This window comes from Geotrypetes seraphini, chromosome 6 (genome assembly GCF_902459505.1).
Source record: "Geotrypetes seraphini chromosome 6, aGeoSer1.1, whole genome shotgun sequence".
Taxonomy (NCBI): domain Eukaryota; kingdom Metazoa; phylum Chordata; class Amphibia; order Gymnophiona; family Dermophiidae; genus Geotrypetes; species Geotrypetes seraphini.
This window is the reverse complement of record NC_047089.1, coordinates 219,876,530-219,892,608: the sequence shown is the minus strand read 5'-3', so window position 1 is coordinate 219,892,608 and position 16,079 is coordinate 219,876,530.

Below are 16,079 nucleotides of genomic sequence, written 5' to 3'. Positions count from 1 at the left end.
TGTAGACTTTTTTCAGAAAGTATGAAGCCATAGAGGACAAGACTGCCCAGGAAAAGGATCTAGGTGTTATTGTTGAGGATATATTGAAACCCTCAGCATAATGTGCAGCGGCTAAGAAAGCAAACAGAATGTTAGGAATTATCAGGAAAGGAATGGAAAACAAAGATGAAAATGTTATAATGCCCTTGTATCGCTCTATGGTATGGTATGGTCACAACTTGAATACTGTGTGCAGTTCTGGTTGCCGTATCTCAAAATGGATATAGTTGAATTAGAAAAGGTACAGAGAAAGGTGACAAAAATGATAAAAGTTTTGGTGACTTCCCTATGAGGAGAGGCTATAGTGGCTAGGGCTCTTCAGCTTGGAGAAGAGACAGCTCTGGGGGGGTCATGTGATAGGGATGGAGTGGAAAGGGTAGATTTGAATCGCTTGTTCGCTCTTTCCAAAAATACTAGGACTAGGGGGCATGCGATGAAGCTACTAAGTAGTAGATTTAAAACAAACTGGAGAAAATATTTCTTCACACAACATGTAATTAAACCCTGGAATTCATTTGTGGAGAATATGGTGAAATCAGTTAGCTTAGCGAGGTTTAAAAAAAGGCTTGGATAATTTCCTAAAAGAGAGGTGCAAAGGCTATTATTGAAATGGCTTGGAGAAATCCACTGCTTATTCCTAGGATAAGCAGCATAAAATCTGTTTTACTACTTGGGATCTAGCTAGGTACTTGGGACCTAGGTTGGCCACTGTCGGAGAAAGGATACTAGAATTGATGGACCTTCGGTCTGTCCTAGTATGGCAGCTCTTATGTTCTTATATAAACCAAACCCTGATACAGGATACCTTAATACTATACACTTGTAATATTTACATTTAAATCTACAGCCTTTATCAGGTTCAATAAAGGTTTAGAGCTCCTTCTTACTCAGAGAAGTTCAAATTGACCCCAAGCTTAGACTTCCCTAGTACCATAGCCTCCTACTCACCACCAAACTGAAACCTTTATGAGCTACTGTAATTCTATAAAGAGGGACAAGAATGCATATAAATGACCAATATACCAACATATAAACCAGGGATTGAGCCCAAGATGCATGCAAACAAAATCTGTCCCCTTTACTGGCTCTGCTCTCTGCCCCCCCTCCCTTTCTGCCTGTCCACAAACCAACCCAAAATATTGAATACTTGAGCTGGAAGAGATCATCAAACCCCACTAACTGTAGGTTTCCTCCTCTTCAGGCAGCCAGTGCTCTTCCAACAGAAGCTAGCAGTAGTGCTGCCCGATTCACGATTTGAATCGATTCACTGATTTACCTCGGGTGAATCGATTTAAATCGATTTACCACGTCAAAAAATCAGCCTCCTGATTCATTGACTGACCCTCCTCCCTCGCCCCTAAAGCAGGAGTGGCAGCGCTGTCTCTTGCTGGCCTGCCGCACCTGCTTTAGAGTGCGAGTGGGGAGGGTCAGTCGGGAAGTGGCTTCCCTGCTAGTGTCCGGCTTCCCCGCATCAATTTACCTAAATTCAGCAGCCTGCATAAGATCGCTGGCTCTAGTGATCTTTACAAGCTGCCATATGTCGTCCGAGTTGTCTTCTCTCTGCCACGGTCCCGCCCCTGCCCACCAAAATGTGTAATTTATTCTGTCGTGGCTCTTCCAGTTATGTGTGATTTTTTGGATAGCTATTCCCGTCATGATCAAGAAAAGATGGCTTTTATATTTATCCAAAGTAGGCTTAACGTATAGTAACGTACCACAAATTATGACTTCATAAGTTAAGGGAATAGATGACTCAAGAATAAGATTTATTTGTCCCCAAATTGACCTCTAGAAATTAAGTATCAATAGACAAAAATATAACAGATGATCCAGAGTCCCTATATTAATATGACAATGCCAGCATCTGTCTAGTTTTTGTAAACGAACTGGGGTCCAAAATGTCCTATGTAATAAAAATACCATGTTTGTCTCATAGATGCTGACGCTGTACATTTCAACCTCCAAGTCCATAAATTCCAGCTAATTGCCTTCCAAGTGCCCTTTACAGAACTGTTCCATGAGTTCTACAGCTCCAGCATTCACTGTCCTCAAGTTGAGCCCATTCCAGTATTATTACAATTACAACAGCATTTACATTCCACTACATGCCAAAAATTATTGGATCAGTGCAGATTAACAATTTCAAGCTAGTCAGATACCAGCAAATGTACATAATAATAGAAAATAACAATAATTACATCAAATATTCTTGAAACAAATGTGCCTCTAAATGTTTGTGAAATTTCAAACAACAAGAAATCCTTCCTAATTCCACTGGAAGAGAATTCCAGCATTGTATTGATTGGAAAACAAAGCTAGCTGAAAGAAGTCAAACATGAAATTTCTGATCTGCTGTTAGTGATCTGCTGTCGCTAAAATCGTCTGTAGTACCTGAAGATTGGAGGGAGGCCAAATTTAACGGCAGTTTTTATAAAGCGTTCCAGGGGAGATCTGGGAAATTACAAACCAGTAAGCCTGACTTCAGTGCCAGGCAAAATAGTGGAAATTATTATAAAAAATAAAATTGTGGAACACGTAGACAAACATAATTCAATGGAACAGAGCCAGCATGGTCTTGCCTCACCAATATGCTTGACTTATTTGAAGGTATAAGCCAGTTGATGTAGTGTATCTAGATTTTCAGAAAGCTTTTAACAAAGTTCCTCATGAGAGGCTCCTGAGGAAATTTAAGAATTATGGGATAGGAGGCAATGTTCAGTTGTGGATTAGGAATTGGTTATCAGACAGAAAACAGAGGGTCGGGTTAAATGGTCATTTTTCTCAATGGAGGAGAGTAAACAGTGGAGTGCCACAGGAATCTGTTTTGGAACCGGTGCTATTTAACTTATTTATAAATGATATGGAAATTAGAATGATAAGTAAGGTGATTAAGTTTGCAGATGACACTAAACTGTTCAAAGTTGTTAAAACACATGCAGACTATGAAAAATTTCAGGCAGACCTTAGAAAATTGGAAGATTGGGCATCCAAATGGCAGATGAAATTTAATGTGGACAAATGCAAAGTGATGCACATTGGGAAGAATAACCCAAATCATACTTACTAGATGCTAGGGTCCACCTAGGGCGTCAGTGCCCTAGAAAAAGATCTGGGTGTCATTGTAGATAGTACGTTGAAACCTTCCGCCCAATGCGGGTTGGTGGCCAAAAAAGCAAACATGATGCTAGGAATTATTAGAAAAAGAATGGTAAACAAGACTAAGAATGTTATAATGCCTCCATTTCCCTCCATGGTGCTAACTCACCTCGAGTATTGTGTTCAATTCTGGTCACCTTATCTAAAAAAAATACAGCAGAACTAGAAAAAGTTAGAAACGTCAGACAAAGGCCAAATGGCCCATCCAGTCTGCCCATCCGCAGTAGCCATTATCTCCTTCCCTCTCCAAGAGAATCCACGTGCCTATCCCATGCCTTCTTGAACTCACAGTCTCTGTCACACCCAAGTCCTGCTCTTCTGTCGTGCACATATGTTCTTCACTCACTAAACTGTACCATTCCTTCGGGTTTTTGCAGCCAAATTAGCATTTCTTAGCATTAAATTTTAGCTGCCAAATTTCAGACCAAGCTTCACTAGTTCTTTCTTCATGTTATTCACACCATCCGGGGTGTCTATGCTATTACAGATTTTGGTATCATCCGCAAAGATGTAAATACGCATGAGTCAAGTCTCTTTCATTTGAAAGGAAACTCTGGAATGAGAGGGCATAGGATGAAGTTAAGAGGTGATAGGCTCCGGAGTAATCTGAGGAAATACTTTTGTACAGAAAGGGTGGTAGATGCGTGGAACAGTCTCCCGGAAGAGGTGGTGGAGACAGAGACTGTGTCTGAATTCAAAAGGGCCTGGGATAGGCACCTGGGGCAATGTTACCTGACAGCCCTTCAGCAATATCGCTTATAAAAATGTTAAGAGCGACCAAGATGATAAAAAGGGTGGAACTCCTCTCGTATGAGGAAAGACTAAAGAGGTTAGGGCTCTTCAGCTTGGAAAAGAGACAGCTGAGGGGATATATGGTTAAGTCTACAAAATCCTGAGTGGTGTAGAATGAGTACAAGTGGCTCAATTTTTTACTCCATCAAAAATTACAAAGACTAAGGGCTCCTTTTACTAAAGTGCGCTAGCGTTTTTGGCGCACGCAGCAGATTAGCACGCACTAACCCTGCGCTACGTGGCTAGAATTAACGCCAGCTCAAAGCTGGCGTTAGCGTCTAGTGCACGCGGCATTGTAGCATGCGCTATTCCGCGCATTAAAGCCCTAACGCAGCTTAGTAAAAGGAGCCCTAAGGCAGTGGTTCCCAACCCTGTCCTGGAGGAACACCAGGCCAATTGGGTTTTCAGGCTAGCCCTAATGAATATGCATGAAGCAAATTTGCATGCCTATCACTTCCATCATGTGCAAATCTCTCTCATGCATATTCATTAGGGCTAGCCTGAAAACCCGATTGGCCTGGTGTTCCTCCAGGACAGGGTTGGGAATCACTGCCCTAAGGGACACTCAATGAAGTTACAGGGAAATAGTTAAGTTGCAGAGATTAGTTAAGCTCTGGATATAGTAAGAATGGTTTACATAGCTGATTAAAAAAAAAGGTTTGGACAAGTTCCTGGAGGAAAAGTCCATAGTCCGTAACTGAGACAGACATGAGAAGCCAGCACTTGCCCCGGACCAGTAGCATGGAATGTTGCTACTATTTGGGGTTTTGCCAGGTACTTGTGATCTGGATTGGGCACCGTGAAAACAAGATACTGGGCTAGATGGACCATTTGTCTGATCTAGTAAAGCTGTGGAAATTATGAACCATTAGACCGTACTTTGATATTTCTTCTCAGACTACTTGTGCAATCTTTGAGTATTCTAGATTACTGCAATATTATTTATTTTGCAGGCTATCAAAAAAATATTTGTAGATTGTGTATTATTTAAAATACAGCCGCCTGATTGATTTTTAATTTATATAAATCAGATCCCATTTCTTCTTATTATCATAAATTGGATTGGCTCCCAGTTGAGGCTAGAGTAATTTTCAAATTTGGCTGTATATGTTATAAGGTATTACATGGTCTTGTACCTAATTACCTTGTAGATCATTTTCTAGTTGCTTTTGTATCTTGTTGTTATTGTTTAGTTTTCTTTTGTAAACCGCGTTGAACTTCTAAGGTACTGCGATATATACGGGTAAATAAATTTTTATGTTATGTTATGGCAACAGTTCCTAACCGACTCAGTTTTGGGCCCTGTACTCAATTTATTTATAGTTGGTTTTCTGGCAAGACCTGCGTTTAGTGAAACCATTTTGTCTTGGGTCCTGCAATTCATTGGATTCCAGAAACTTTATTATTCTCTGTTTTAAAAGTGGTTCAAATTTTCAAATTTGTCTGTCTTTGGTATAAGGCACTCTTTGGTTTATTATAATACTGCTAAAGACTCCTTAATACAAGGTCAATAATTGAAGTTTGGAACTTGAAAAACAAGTAAATAGAATTTTCACATACAGTCAGAATTGTGTGACCCGACCAACAGCCTTGGCTCCTAGAGCCGAACCCACCGTCCCATCACTGTGTATGACTAAAGTGAAAAGGCTTAAATAAACGTGCTATTCAGACAATAAATCTATTTTTAGATGGCAAAAGAAGGAGAAAAAATTCCCACTTAGCTTTTAGATGTTTCAACAGGTCCCGACATGGACCATGTTTCGAGGGTCTTTTTCAAGGAACCCAAGAAAAGATATAAACAACTTAAATGTCAAAGAACTAGTTGCAGCGTGATTTGGACGAAAAAGTCTTGTACTCTGTTGGTTAAAACGTGAATATCAGTCAATTATAATTATAGTTGTACATCATGCATCTGAAACAACAGTTATAAAATAAATCTCTATAACGGCATCGCAGGAAAAAGGTACTTGCCATATATGAAGAAAGATGAAGGATTTTTCTTTACTTCTTCATTCGTGTAGCGGCTGAAAAAACACTGACTTAAATATCAAAATGGAGTATGCTGATGTCGTCCTATAGAGGCAGGACTGCGTACAGCTCAGCTGAGCATAATCGTACTGTCAGAAAAGAATATAGTAAAACACGGAGCTGTACTGAGAAAAAAATTTTGTGACTCTTTGGTTTATTGACAACTTATTTAATTAATCATTTTACTGGTTTTAAGAAAGATTTGGACAAGTTCCTGAAGGAAAAGTCCATAGTCTGTTATTGAGAAAGACACGGTAGAAGCCACTGCTTGCCCTGTATTGGTAGCATGGAATATTGTTACACCTTGGGTTTTGGCCAGATACTAGTGACCTGGATTGGCCACAGTGAGAACAGGCTACTGGGCTTGAATGACCATTGGTCTGACCCAGTAAGGCTATTCTTATGCTCTTATAGCAGGGGTGTCCAATGTCGGTCCTTGAGGGCCGCAATCCAGTTGGGTTTTCAGGATTTCCTCAATGAATATGCATGAGATCTATTAGCATACAATGAAAGCAGTGCATGCAAATAGACCTCATGTATATTCATTGGGGAAATCCTGAAAATCTGACTGGACTGCGGCCCTCGAGGACCGACATTGGACACCCTTGTCTTATAGGTTTGAGAACCACTGGTACAGAGCAGTGCTTCTCAACCCAGTCCTTGAAGCACACCTTGTCCCATCAGGTTTTCAGGATTACCACAATGAATATGTATGAGAGATTTACATACCAAGCAGGAAGTGCATGCAAATCTATCTCATGCATATTTATTATGGACATCCTGAAACCTGATGGGACTAGGTGTTCCTCGAGCTCTGGATTGAGAGTAACTGCTATAGGGGACTCGTATATAGGGTGGCTAGTTTCTGTGTCAGGTTTTGATCTATGTTGAAGTAACGCTATATTTGTGCATTTGCCATTTGCTTTTCCTTGTTTGCTATTCAAATTCTTCGAAAAGTGTTGGGGGGGGTTTGTTGTTTTTGTTTTTTTTTACTGTTTTGCAAATTCTATTGTTTCTTTCATTAGAGTTTAAGAACATAAGAACTTAAGTGCTACGGTGAGTCATCAAGTCCAACATCCTGTCTCCAGGTCACTTGGAAGCACCAGTCAGATTCCAAACAGGAAACTCCATTACATGTTGCTAATTCACCTAACGTGATCTGGCTAATAATAGGTAATGGACTCATCCAAATTTTTTTCTAAAGTCATTTGAATTACTAGTCTTGATCACATTTTCTGGCAGCAAATTCCATACTTTAATAATGTGTTCATTGACTTTCTAGAATTTGTTTTATATCTGTTTCTAGCAAGTTTCATGGCATGTCCTCTAAACCTAGTACTACTGGAAAAAAAATAAGTGTTCGCTATAAACCACTATCATGCCTCCTCTCCTCTAGCCAAATGGTTAATGCAGTGGACTTTGACCCTGGTAAATGGGGTTCAAGTCCCACTACAGCCCCTTGTGATCTAGGGGAAATCACCTTTACTCTCCATTGTCCCAGGTACACAAAAAACAACCAACTCAGTTTATGAGCTCACTAGGGACAAATAAATTACCTGCACATAATATGTCTAGGAGTGCTTTAGATGTTATTAGTAGCTTGGCCAGAGACGTGTAGTGGTTAGTGTAGAGCAGCCTGAGGAACTGGGTTCAATTCCTACCACAGCTCCCTGTAACCATGAGCAAGCCACCCACACTCCCATTGCTTTAGTTACAAAATAAGTACCTGTATACAGTGGCATAGTAAGGGGGGGAGAGGTCAGAGAGGGCAGATCACCCAGGGTGCCACCTTCACAGGGGTAGGGTAACCAGATAGCTTCATAAAAAGGAGGACAGATTGAGACACTCAGGTTTTGTTTCCATTGCTTTCAATGGAAGTAAAACCCGGATGTTTCAATCCATCCTCCTTTTTCTGGAGCCATATGGTAACCCTACCCATAATGCACCAGCACAAGGCTGTCAGAAATCCAGGACTGGTTTCAAATCTCCCTCCTGGGACTGGGTTCCCTCTTGGGCAGCTCTCCAACTCTAATCATTAAGTTGCTCCATTTGAAGCAAATGCTTGCCTAGTCTCCATGCTCATTCTCAAACGATTATTACTGCTATGCCCATGGCTACAGTACTGTAGGTGCTGCACTTTTCCCTGGAGATGTAAAATATGGAGTGAAGGTCATGAGTGAAGATCTGTGAGAGAGGACAAGAAAATGAATGTGATTGGAGAGTAAGGGAGGAAAGAAGAAATGAGGCCTAATGGTACAGGGTAGGGTTACCAGATGTCCGGAAAAACCCGGACATGTCCTCTTTTTAGAGGACTGTCCAGGTGCCTGGATGGACTTTCATAAACACCGGCAGTTTGTCCAGGTTTTGGAAAGCACCGATGAGCTCTGGCTGCATCTGGAAGGCATCTGAGCATGTGTAGATGATGTCACACACATCCACATATGCTCCAGGCCCTCCAGATGTTGCTGGAGCTTGTCGGGAAAGAAGAAAATAAGTTTTGTAAGGGCGAAATTGGGGGTAGAATGGGATTGGGCTGGGAGTGGAACTGGGTGGGGCTGGGGCGGAATGGGTGGTGCCAGAGGAAGAATTGGGCTTCTCACTGCCACCCTGGAATCTGCAGCTCTGCATTTTCCAGTCCTCCAACCTGAATTGCGCAGCAGTCAGGAGAAATGCCTGTACCTATGTTGGCTTCAGCATGTGTCATGTTAAGGAAATTAACTACAGTACTTCTGGTTTATGTCAAATTTCAGTTTTCGGAATTTCGGATACAGGATCTTGTACCTGTATTTACTTTGTACCTGAGGCAATGGAGGATTAAGTGACTTGCCCAGAGTCACAAGGAGCTGCAGTGGGAACTGAACCCAGTTTCCCAGCAATTCAAGGTGCTGGTTCTTACAGGTCTATGTTTAGAGAGCCCTCAAAATCTTGCTTCTCTTATAATACCATACTGCCCACCACTCTGTTTAGTGAATGATTTCCAGCTGATGCTCGTCGGACCAGCACTGGCTCATCATGAATCAACCCGCCATAGAGCTTTCTTTTTTTTGTGGCTCCTGCATCATGGGACTGTCTTCCTTTAGCTATTCATGCTGAGTTGTATTTTAAAAAGTTTAAATCTGCTTTAAAAAATGCTTTTGTTTCAACAGGAATTTGATGAAATGTCTGACTGACAGGCTTGGAGCAATCCCCTAGCTTTTTTAATGCTGAGATGGCTCTTTATTGGCACTGTAATTGATTGTAAGGCACTATAAATTGGGACGACAGTAAAACCTTGGTTTGCGAGCATAATTTGTTCCAGAAGCATGCTCGTAATCCAAAGCACTCATAAATCAAAGCAAATTTCCCCATAACAAATAATGGAAACTCAGATGATTCCTTCCGCAACCTCAAAACTTTAATACAAAATACTATACGTACTTGTATTGCAAGACCTCGTTCATTTAGAAGAGTCACTACACTCCCGCAGCGTCAGAGAGAGAAGAACCATCGGCTCAGTTGTGATGATGTGACGCCTGTATAGTGTATGTGCTCGTGTTGCAAGACTTTGCTTGTTTAGAACAGTCATTACACTCTTACAGCGTCAGAGAGAGAAGAACCATCGGCTCAGTTGTGATGATGTGACACGTGTATACTGTATGTACTCGTGTTGCAAGACTTTGCTTGTTTAGAACAGTCATTACACTCTTACAGCGTCAGAGAGAGAAGAACCATCGGCTCAGTTGTGATGATGTGACACCTGTATAGTGTATGTGCTCGTGTTGCAAGACTTTGCTTGTTTAGAACAGTCATTACACTCTTACAGCGTCAGAGAGAGAAGAACCATCGGCTCAGTTGTGATGATGTGACACCTGTATAGTGTATGTGCTCGTGTTGCAATACTTTGCTTGTTTAGAACAGTCATTACACTCTTACAGCGTCAGAGAAAGAAGAACCATCGGCTCAGTTGTGATGATGTGACACGTGAATACTGTATGTACTCGTGTTGCAAGACTTTGCTTGTTTAGAACAGTCATTACACTCTTACAGCGTCAGAGAGAGAAGAACCATCGGCTCAGTTGTGATGATGTGACGCCTGTATAGTGTATGTGCTCGTGTTGCAAGACTTTGCTTGTTTAGAACAGTCATTACACTCTTACAGCGTCAGAGAGAGAAGAACCATCTGCTCAGTTGTGATGATGTGACGTCTGTATAGTGTATGTGCTCGTGTTGCAAGACTTTGCTTGTTTAGAACAGTCATTACACTCTTACAGCGTCAGAGAGAGAAGAACCATCGGCTCAGTTGTGATGATGTGACACGTGTATACTGTATGTACTCGTGTTGCAAGACTTTGCTTGTTTAGAACAGTCATTACACTCTTACAGCGTCAGAGAGAGAAGAACCATCGGCTCAGTTGTGATGATGTGACACCTGTATAGTGTATGTGCTCGTGTTGCAAGACTTTGCTTGTTTAGAACAGTCATTACACTCTTACAGCGTCAGAGAGAGAAGAACCATCGGCTCAGTTGTGATGATGTGACACCTGTATAGTGTATGTGCTCGTGTTGCAAGACTTTGCTTGTTTAGAACAGTCATTACACTCTTACAGCGTCAGAGAGAGAAGAACCATCGGCTCAGTTGTGATGATGTGACACGTGTATACTGTATGTACTCGTATTGCAAGACTTTGCTTCTTTAGAACAGTCACTACACTCCCGCAGCGTCAGAGAGAGAAGAACCATCGGCTCAGTTGTGATGATGTGACACGTGTATACTGTATGTACTCGTATTGCAAGACTTTGCTTCTTTAGAACAGTCACTACACTCCCGCAGCGTCAGAGAGAGAAGAACCATCGGCTCAGTTGTGATGTGTGTATACTGTATGTACTTGTATTGCAAGACATTGCTTGTATATCAAGTTAAAATTTAATCAAATGTTTTGCTTGTCTTGCAAAACGCTTGCAAACCAAGTAACTTGCAATCCAAGGTTTTACTGTATGTTGTTGTCTTTTCTTGCTTTTGATGCTGTGTTGTCTCTGTGTGAATGGTTTCCATCCTATCTGAAATTCTGCTGTTCCTTCCTCACTTCCTCACCCTTGACTTAGCCTATACACTGCTTTATCCTGCCAGAATACAATGTAAAAATTAACTGTAGACTACAGTATAAACTCAGTAGAATTAAGGTGATGATACTTGACAACTTTGGATGCTGAATCATAGACTGTAGCCCCTTAAAGCACACTTAGCACCACTGGCATTATTTACTCCAGTCAGTGACTGTCGCAGGTCCTGGGAACTGAGGGTGTGTTCTTGGACCCAAGTGTCTAAAGTCAAGAGCCAAGTCAATACAGTTAGGAGCCAGAACAATTATCTCTGTACAAGACTATTTGTTTATTTCAGCTCTTGGAAAGTTTATTGAACTTTGCACCTTAAATCAGGAAGCAGTGTTCACTCTGGGGACGAATGTTCTGTACACTTCACCTTACCGTTTGTATTAACATTGTTTAAAAACAAACATTTTTCTGGTTTCTATGACAATCATTTTTTTAAAGTACAAAAGAGATGGCACCGTCCACGTTCTTGGAGCACTGCACAGAGTTGCTTAACATAACACATATCTTCTCACCCAAGAGTTTACAGCTGAAGACAGAGAAACATGAAATGATTTATCTGAATGTGAGAGCTGGTGCTGGCATAGAATTGGTTATAAATCACAAAATGATAAAGGCAAATTGTGTTAAAAAAAAACAAAAACAAACAAACCAATAATGAGCACAAAATTAAAATAATGGATATCAAAAATGGAGGGGAAAGACTTCAAATGTCCCTGTGCCCAAAGCTCATAGCTTGGTTCAAGGGCACCTCGGGGAGCAAGAGTATTATCATTGGTCAGAAGACCCCTCCGTATTTTGATTTTGATTTTTTAACTAGTATTTAAGCCCGTTACATTAACGGGTGCTAGAGATTCCTTGGCTTCCTCCCCCTCCCTTTCCCATCAACCCCCTTGTTTCCCTTTGCACAGTCTCCCTGCTTCATCCGCTCCTTCTCCTGCGCGGGCCACCGGAGCAGAGATGATTGGGCAGAGGGGGCTGCCAGCCGGGGCCGGCGGAGAGGAGCTAGGCAGCTGGAGGAGTAGCAGCAGCCGCTGCCGATTGCAGCCTCCGTCCCGCCTTCGCCTCCCTGGATTTGCTAGAGCGGCCTGCAAGGTTCGCTATAGTGGCTGGCGAACCTCAGCAGGCCGCTTTGAAGAGGACCGGCAGTGGGAGGGAGGAGTCACTGGCACATGCGCTAGCGCAGGCGCCGTGAGCACTGGCACAGAAGCACAGCTCACGCCACCAGGACTCACGGATTTTCGACAGCGCGTGCGTGCTTAGCCTTTTATTATTATGGATGTGCTCTAGTGAGAAAATAAATTTTCAAAAATATGTCAAAATTTACTTAGTGCACAAAGCCTCTTTAGCCTGCAAACACAAAATTCAGAGTGCTGCATTGAACAAAACTCCCTAAGTTCAACGGGAGACATACATGATAGAGAGGTAGAAATCCTGAGGGGGTCCATCCCTATCGATTTTAAGTAAAATAGAGGGGTTTTGAGGCAGATTTAGACTTTATAAAAAAATATTGTTTAAAATCCAAGATGGCCACTGCCAGCAAAATCATGTAAAAAACGTTCTGTGGGGACTCTAATCTATCTAATACAAGATTTCTGAATCGCTCGAATACCATTTAGTTCAAGGCGATTTACATAAAAAAGAAGCCATAATAATTCTATGGGAAAATACAATTCCATGGATAAAAAGATGTCCTTACAATTCTTTAACTAAAAGTACTAACTTTATAATTTTTTGAAGTACAAAAAAATGCAGTCAAAGGGGTTTTAGAGGTGGGGAACCTTGGCTCTGACTGCAGAAACCTTCAAATTTCACTTTTGGAGCATCTCCCCCCCCCCCCCCCTCACACACACAATTTTCTCCATAGGCTATAATAGTCTTATTGTGCCATGTGTTTGCCTGCTTCAGTTTAGGAATACAGCTGGGACAAATGGGGAAGAACTATGCCTCACAAGTTTGTAGTACAAACTTGGTCTTCAGGCTTCTAGTTGGACCAATGTTGGACTGAGCCTCAACCCCCAGAAAACCTCACGCCGCTAAGGGGGAAAGGATCATGCAGCTGGCCCACTATTAAGCCTTGACAAGCAGGGACAGAACCAAACAGCCTGTGCTCAAGCTCCTAATAATACAGGGATGAGAGCAGCTATGCAAAGGTTGGCCGCTGAGCTCCAAAAAATGCAATACAGGCTGACTGACTAGGTGTCTCCAAGAGCTGATTCAATTAGCAGCAGACTTCCGCAGCGCAAGTCTGCGTCTTCTCCAAGGCAGAGGTTCCAACAAGTGGGAACCTCTGGGCACTGAGTCTCCAACTGAACACTAAGAAAAAATAACTGAAAATACTAAAACCGCAGAGCAGAAACACTTCTGAGCATCTTGCTTGCAGAAACAAATTGAGGGGGCAGGAGCAGTTTCCTGGGAAGGAGACAAGAGTGCCAAGATGATTTACAATATTCTGCAAACATTTTGCAGGTTCAGATGCATAACCCTAGCGTTCAGAACTACTAGACACATTGCAATGAAAACTAAGAGCTGGCTATTTTGTGAGTGGTATAAGGGCTGGTTGGCACTTATATGGTTAAGTGCCGATATTTGGCACTTAACTGCTTAACCCCCCTTTTACTAAGCCATGGTAGAGGTTTCTACTGTAGCCTGGAGCGCTAAATGCTCCAACGCTCATAGGAATTATTTAAGCATCGGAGCATATAGTGCTCTACCGCGGCTTAGTAGAGGGGGGAGGTTAGTTAAGCAGCTACATCGGACCACATAAAAGTCAGTCCTATCTTTGGGCCCCTTTTACAAAGCTGCAGTAATGATTCTTCCATGGCAAATAGGATTACCAGATTTCCTCTTTATAAAAAGAGGACACGTGGCCCCGCCTTATTCCTAATCTTTCCCTTCTCCTTGCCTGGTCTGCAATCTCTCTCTTCTCCCCCCTCCCCCAATCCAGTTATTTGACATCTCTCTCCTTCCTTTCCCCCTGCCTCCCATGATCTGGCATCTTTATCTGCCCCTTCCTTTCCTTTCCCTGGAGGTCCAGCATCTTTCGTTCCCATCCCCACAATGCAGCATCTCTCTTACCCAACCCATGGTATTTCCCCACCCTCTCCCCAGCGAGATCCAGTGCTCACTCATCTTTATGCAATGTTACTTAGGCACAGAGTAGCCAAGGGTGAACCATTTCAAAGAGATTTTTCCAAATGATACATCTAGGATATAAGCTTAGAATGATTTAAGTGTAGTATTGCTTTACAAAAAATTAAGGCAGCCAATGGCGTAGTAAGGTGGCACCCCTCCTCCTCTCCACCTGCTCGCTCGCTTGCTCCCCGCTCCTCTCCTTGCCATGTGTGCCCCTTGCCTTCCCCCGTACCTTTCCCTGGCGTGAGGTTGCTGCTCGCATTGGCATCGGCGCTCTCTCTCACGTCACTTCCAGGACCTGCGTTTAGGAAGTGATGTCAAAGGGTGAGCCAGCACCAACGTGGGCAGCATGCTGCTCACGCCAGAGAAGCTAAAAAGGTACAGGGAGCGGGAAGGGGGCATGGGAAGAAGGCAGGAGAGGAGTATCACCGCCCAGGGCGCCGCTCACCTTTACTAAGCTATTGAAGGCAGCATTAAATGAGCCTCTGATCGAATACAAAGTGGGGAGGGAAAGGGAAAAGTGAATGGGGTCTTATATATTGCCATTTTGTCGCTTTGGCATTTCAAAGCTGACATTCATAGCGGTGGGCACTGGAGGATTAAAGTGACTTGCCCAGGGTCACAAGTAGGGTTACCAGACATCCAGATTTCCTTGGACATGTTTGGGGGTCTGGATGGCTTTGTCCAGGTTTTGAAAAGCTTTGGGGGAGGGACTGGGGTGGGGGCAGGACTGGGGCTTAACAGGATGGGGAAGGGTAGAACTGGGCAGGCTGGGGGCGGGTCTATGGGGGTCCAGATTTTACTAAAGTAAAATCTGGTAACCCTAGTCACAAGGAGCAGCACTGGAATTTAATCTCACAACCTCTGGGTGCAGAGGCAGCAGCTCAACCAGTGAACCACAGTTCTTTTGGATCCATTTTTTGAGGTGAAAATTGTCCCTAGTCAGTGGTGTAGAGAGGGTAGGAGGCACCCGGGGCGGTGCCGCAACCCCATGCCCTCCCTTTTCCCCCCTGTACCTTGTTAAATCTTCACCAGCATGAGCAACTTCTCTGGCCTGCTGCTCTTGCCAGCGTTGGCTTTCCCTCTGACATCACTTTCTGGCTCCGCAACGAGCAGCAGGCCTGAGAAGTTGCTCACGCTGGTGAAGATTTAAAGAGGTACGGAGGTGGGAAGAGAGGGTGTGAGTGTGGCATGGTACCAGCACCCCCATCAAGAAGCTGCCCGGAGTGGTCTGCCCCCCCTCCCCCTTACTACACCACTGCACTAGTAATTAAAAATATGTATATCAATTTAGGTCAGGTTTTTTTCCTACTGGTTGAACCCGATTTACTTGGCTAATGCTTCCCTGTCATATGAAAAGTGATCAAGTTCTGGTACTTAAGCTCTGATAAGTGAAAATAGGGCTCACAGAGTATGTGTGTGAGAGACCTTTCAAAATAGTGTAAGCGAAACACACTCTTAATGTGAGATTTGTCATCTCTGTAGACAGTTAAGTGCTGAATATCGCACTTAATCACATAAGAATTACGGTAGTCACTTTGTATATTTGTCAATGTTGGGTACATGTCATTGAATATGAGACTAATATACTACTCCATAGTGAATAACACCACAAAAACTGGGAGGAAAAAAATATATCCCTCAGTCGGGTACGCAAAGGTAGTCCAATCTGATATATAGTAACACAGCGATTGAGGCCTGGGAGGCTGGGGCAAACATCCCGCCTAGGTCATCAAATGCGCATGTGCATATCCCTCGGCGTCAGAGGATTGGACACAAGTAGTCGTTTGCAACTTTTGATTTTTCTGAAAACTCCACCCACTGCACCAGCATCCGCCGTG